The sequence below is a fragment of the Lactuca saligna genome, chromosome 4 (assembly GCF_052625555.1).
Source record: "Lactuca saligna cultivar CGN05327 chromosome 4, ASM5262555v1, whole genome shotgun sequence".
In the NCBI taxonomy this organism is placed as follows: Eukaryota; Viridiplantae; Streptophyta; class Magnoliopsida; order Asterales; family Asteraceae; genus Lactuca; species Lactuca saligna.
Genome location: NC_136420.1, coordinates 232677361 through 232684364, shown reverse-complemented (window position 1 = coordinate 232684364; position 7004 = coordinate 232677361).

Sequence of the window (7004 nt, the reverse complement as noted above, 5' to 3'; positions counted from 1 at the left end):
TCCTTATACGAAGTCAGATTTGGACATTCTTGGTTTAATTTATACTACGAATTTCATTTATATCTCTAAGGCTAAAAATTAATTCATCAAAAATACACTTTTTATGTTACGCGGTGTTGTGGCGGCTTAGTCGTAAACTTTGACTGGTCATAACTTGATCGTTATAAGTTGGATTTTAGCGTTCTTCATATGTACAGAACCCTTGTGACATATACTATAACTAGGTTGATATTATTTACTCTAAATTATCTTCTATCAAAAAGTCATTTTTAACGCTTATTGTATTTAAATTGACTAGCTCGAATCTACCCGCGTTACAATTATCTACCCCTTAGGATGATTACGTCTCGGAATCATCAACAAAACAAGGCTTGTATAATGACTCTATATGTTATCTTTTCATCCAGGCAATAGGTGTAACTCTTATGTCTTTTCTAACGAGTTCCTAACTCTTGGACTTCTTGACTGCTAGCAGTGATCAATCTTGCACCCGCTCTTTATCCTATGTTGGTCTTTTAATCATAACCTTCGAGTTAAAAAGTCAATCCTTATTAGAGATTCCTGCTCCTTTGTAAACAGCATTAACTTAAGATAAGTTCTTTACTTCGATTATCGTGACAGACTGATGGGTCATGTTCTAATAACCTCTCATCGTATGATGCAACGCTTTGACTTAGGTCTTTTAGAGTCAAATTCCATAATGGAAGTTTCCTTCCTTCATGTTTTAATGTGATATAATCATATTCTAGCATGTAGCACTTCTAGCTACAAGCTCTTACTTTAACAACGATCATGATACTTCTATTGATCGCTTCAATTACCTTTTCCTTCAATCGTCTGGCTTAAGTCAAATGTTTCATTGATCTTGGTTCTCTGAACCATGTAACATACTCATCTTAGTCGATATTGATTTGATATGACCACTAGGGTCGCTCGAGTCAAGTAATGACCTGAATTTGATTGTCGTTGTAGTTAAAGTAGTTATAGAATTCACATATCAATGTGAAATCTAAGTACACTATTCCTCGTTTAGATTTGCTAGAAATCAGAGTAATATAATAAAAATGAAATACTCAATGCTGATAATGAGTGTTTACAATCACGCATTCACCTTCCCACAATCACCGATGGTACCTGAAAACATAAACAACTAGGTAAGCACGAAGCATAGTGACTTCCGCCAAAATACTACACACAAAAAAACATATACAAGCATGCATATTCGATACACAGTCATCAGACTAGATTTCACCGGGTATGATGTCCTGCTTCCTCAACCCAACTACTTCTCCTGAGCCTTCGTGCCCACAGATTACAACCAACCTGCACCTGGTAACTTGGTCTACATCACATATCAGGACTACCTCAACCTCACCCATCTTCATATGTCGACATCTATAATCAAACAAAATAATCAAGTAGGCACAGAAGTATAGGAAACTATGAATCTACCCATTGAACAACTCCATAATCCCTACTCAACCCCTCACAACACACTACTCCATTACCGACATGCTTAGCCATATGTAACCAGAGGTGAGATAGATACCTAAACAAATGGTCCTACTCTAGAGCCACAACCAAACAAGGAACAGACAAGAGAGCCTATATCAAGAGTTCTTAGGCTATCCTACGTGGCTACATACAATGCCTAGGGTAATCCACTAGACGATAACCAGCCTACTGGTGTTCTAACCATTATATCACTACTCATATATCCTAACATACAAGAATATATAGATATATCTAATAGATCACTACCGCACAACAATATCCTATACACAAGGATACATAACAACAATCTAGCGGACCGACATTGGTTCCTTCGACCCACACGTATAATGAGGAAACTTCACCTGAATCGGAGAATCCAAAACCCCACGACATGCTCCCTTTTGCATTAATTGTTCCCACGAACCTTCTAGCATCAAAACAAGTTAGATTCCTAGATAACCACCCAAAACCTTCTAGATTGACTCAAGGTCAAACTGGTCAAAAGTCAATAGTCAATAGTCAACAATCAACAATCTAATGAGTTTTGAGCATTCTAACACTCCTATGGTGTGCATGAAACCCTATATGCCTTTGATCTATGTTTTTACTATTATACAAGCAAATATACAAAATTCCAAAGCATCATCCTAACTAGCATATTATGTATCAAATATACCACAAAATTCTAGTTAGATGACATACCTTTTAATGGAGCTCGATGTTTTGAACCTTTAAGAGCTTAGCTCCAATAGTGCGGAAGCCTCAATTGGAATCACACAACACCACCACCAAAAGGAATAACTTGAGAAGAAGGTTATTTTGGTTCTCCCTATGAAAATCGAACCTTTCCCTCTCTTTGTGTATCTACTAGTGCCATTTCATGAACCATGGGATCCTTTATATAGTGTGACTCATTAGGGTTACACCATGTAAACCCTAATGTGCATGACTTTCCATTTCCTTCTTGATCCATGGATTACCACGTGGATTAAGCCCAACATGAAGGACAATGGATCACAAGCCCGCATATATAAGAATGAATGATTTACATAATCAATCCCCATATATTTAATTAGTCTCTTTTGATCACAAAATTAATTCCAAATTAATTCTTGATCACTACTAATTAAGTAATATGATTTCATATTAATCTATTAGAACTTATAATATTAATGTAAATCATAGATAACTTTTTCTCACTTGTCTATCCAATCATTCCGAGGTCATGCAACCCAAACGAACCATGTTACTCTCAGGTCGAGTACATACTAATAATAGTTATGGGTTTAGACATTTCATCCAACACAATCAACAATCAATAACTCTTCACAAAGTGACACTCCCTTTGTCACGTTGTGACCATATAAAGATCAAATAATCACGAGTCTTCAATAGTCACGACGTGACAGGCACCTTTTCATGTCCTGAGAACTGGATGAAATGAAGCTTAATGGATTAAGCCCTTAATCCATGAAGCCACGAAATCAACTCCTCCACAAGACTTCCTTACACCCCATAATCCATAAAAATCAATGTTTTAAAGTCTTGCATAACCAATGCAAGTCTTGAGTTCAGATTAAGTCATTTATGAAGAAAAGGAGGTAAAATATCAAGTATGAGCTCAAACTCTATCAAACTTTAGATCTACCTCATGTAACCACCAATGGACTCTAAGGAACCATAAATTTACCAACTTTATGGAAGCCCAACATCCTAAATAACCTAAACAGGGATAATAATGCATAATAATATCGATCTAGCAACAAGGAATCATAAAGCTTGAAGCTTGAATACTCATAAAGGTCGAGAGGAGTTGCTAAAAGATGCTAAACTGGCTTGCAAGTTAAATCTATGCATCAAAGACGATCCCTTCTTCTTCAAGTCACTAAGACACCACCAAAAACTTAATAACTCATAAGTAGGGCTAGGGTTTTGTTTGAATTAAGTGGAGGATGAAGAAAATACCCTAGGGCATGAGTTAAGATCCTTAGATATGGAGAGAACCCTAATATTTGTGGGCTTAGGCCGAAACCATCCTCACGATGTGACCATCCTCTTGTCACGTCGTGACAAGCCCTCTTGGATATGTGTTTCATTTTTAACTTATCACGTCATGACTCTAGTTTTACCAAAAAATTATGCCTTTGACTCCTTGATGCCCTAAACTGATATGTTCTGGGAACTGGGTGCTACAATTCTCCCCCACTTGAATTAGATTTCTTCTTTGAAATATGCTCTCGCTTATAGTCTCAAAGTAACCCCTTGTTGGTCCTTCAAACCCGACTCCTTCAAAGCAGGTTGAGATCGCTTGAATGCCAACACCTACAACCATTACCAAAAATGGTTCCAACCTAGGATCCAAAGCTAATCAAGCAGAGACTCCAATGTCTGAATCATCTCTATTGCAGCATCAATTAAATAATTGACCATTTCCCGAAAATTCTGCCAACCCTAAATTTTGTGATACCACGTTAACTGAAGAAAAATTCTTCACACAACCTCCTTAAACCATGATGAAAATAACCCACTTCCTTATCTAAACCTGTAGATCCCGAAGTCTTACACAACCTTCAAGTAGACAGAGCTACCACATTTGTCAACCATGTTGACCAACACTTGCAGACCTGACCTAACCAAAACCTCTTGATCTTGCACCGCCCATCTAAAAGTTGAAGAAGGAAACCAACACCCATGCCATTTTTGACAACCTCACATACTGACACACCTGAGATAAATTCTTCCAAAATAGTTGAGCAAACAAGGCTAAACCAACCTTCACATAAACAATGCTAACCGAAAATTCACAGATTTGATCAGTCAAAGGCATTTCGGCCAGATGTCGCCTATGGGAAATTAAAACACAGAACTCTCAGCTGAAAGCCATCATGCTAATCTCGCATATAATTGCACCAACAAAACAACAACCAAACGAGCACAAACTAAACTAGACAATGCTCCAATAAATTTATATGACTGTTATTTTCTTGTCTAACTATCCAGTATATTAAATATAAAAAAACTACAAATCAATAGCAATACATAGAAAGTTATATAAAAAGCTACTTAAGAAGTTCAAAAGGACTTTCAATATCTTTAAAAATAAAAATGATATATAAAGCATTTAAAACATGTAAAAAAAAAGTCTAATTATTAGAAAAATAATATTCCAAAATAACTTATAGAATCAAGAAACAATATTAAAATGATAAACAAAATCATAAGCTCTAAGAATAGAAACAATATATAAAATAACAAATGGAGATTAACATGAACAAAAGTAAACATAATAAAAATCTATTTGACTAAAATGCATATCAACCAACTAAATTATTGATCGTTATATCCCCTCAAATAGAACTTTGTGTTTTCTTACGTCTTTTTCTCCAATCTTATTTTTGAAATCCTACAAAAACTTTTGAGATATAACAATTAATTAGTTAAAGGCTAAAGAGTTTAAATATTAAACTAATATTTAATACAATTATAAAAAACCTTTTAACTTGTCGTAATTAGATGATAAGTTGAAAAGTTGTAAGTTTCAAATGAATATAATTGAAGTATTTTGATCTCTTTTATAGTAGATATATAGACACACAAGATTTTTTTTTAATAAAATAAAAACATATTCCAAATCATACAGTATACTTTGGTCATTCGACATAATATATAATATATCAACTTGTATTAATATTTATTTATAATCAAATTATTTGATCGACCAGTTTGTTTTATCACAGATTAATTATCAAATTAATACAAATGACTTGCTCTTACTAATATTTGACGAAAAGTCGGAGCAAAAATCAATTATTAGTCAAAGTGTGTTATTTATATAAGAAATACATTGTAGAAAAAAATTGACTTAATCTTACTAACATTGGACACAAATTTTAAGATAAAGTTGAGAAAGAATCATTTACATAAGGAATATATTGCATGAAACAAAATTCGAGTTGATCTTACTAATACATGACGAAAAGTTGGAGCTAAAATAAAGAAATAATGATTTACATGAGAAATTCCTTGCATAAAACAAATATTTTATATAATATCTAATTATACATTTATTAAACAAGATTTGTTTGAATCTCCCAATCTACCACACAAACATCCACATTCCTTTAAATACTACTAACATAATCTACCTATGTCAACTATATATATATATATATATATATATATATATATATATATATATATATATATATATATATATATATATATATATATATATATATATATATATATATATATATATCAATTATGTCATAAGTTAAACTTTTGAGTGGTTACCAATAATTAAGTTAAAGTGAAGAGACATGGAGGTTTCAAATGCATGTGGTGTAAAAAATGCTTCTTTTGTAAAATATTAAGAGTAATCTGGTACGTTACGCAACAATACAATTATACAGTTGATATAGTTGTGGGTAAATGTTTAAATCAAAAACAGAGCCAAGAATTTGAATATTGAGAGTACACATATAATCAAAATAAAAATAACTATTTGCGTAAAGTTGTTTAATATGTAAGTTGTACCTCATAAAGTATAATATAAACAAAAATTAAAATTGAATTCGACGAGTTTTGTTTGTTGAAAATGATAGATTATAACATTATAAAAACTCAATAGAAACATGTATTTCTCAATGAAAATGACCAAAAATTATCATATGTTTCTTTTTAAGAGGAGACCTAGAAAAAATTCTTTATAATGAAATAGGCTACAATTGTATAATTTTGTGACATTGTGATCAAAGCTTACAGCTTACATCATAATATAGATAAAATTATACGTCTTAATGATGTATTTTGATTTATACCAAGTTTTGTATATTGTAAGTTATAACAGAAAAATATATTAAATTATTCTTATTATAACAATATAAAGATAATTTAATTAAATAAAATAATAAAATGAAATAACAATCAAAATGTAAAATTCCGTTTGAAATAGAGTAATTAAATAATAAACTCGGAACCCTAATATGTAAATTTATATTTTATATTATTTTATAGTGGCCTTAAAATCCATAATATTTAGCGGGGTGTTAGTTTCGGGGAGCCAAATGTTATAATTTGGATTATTTGGGGGTTACAGTGTAATTCCAGGATTTATTTTGTAAGGATTTTCAGGAGTCAGGGGGTGTTTCGTAAAATATTGGACTTGTTATGAAATGATTTTAGAGGTTGGGGCTAAAATGGTAAATTATGGACTTAATTTGAAAGAAAAAGGAGAAAGAGGGACCAATTGTACCATTATTGAATGAAGTTTCATGGAGTCAGGGTATATAACCCATCACCCTCCCAGTAACCCAAACCCAAACATTTAGAGTCAGCTGCCACCCTCTTTCTATATCTCCAGCCGCCGCTACCGGATCTGACCACTTAGCACCATCGAACGACTCTTGTCATTGACAACAACAAACATCTACAGGAACCAGGAAAGGGCATTGCATCAATCGAAGACCGGAGAAGAAGTTAACGTCGGGGAAGTCATTGTCGCTGTCAAG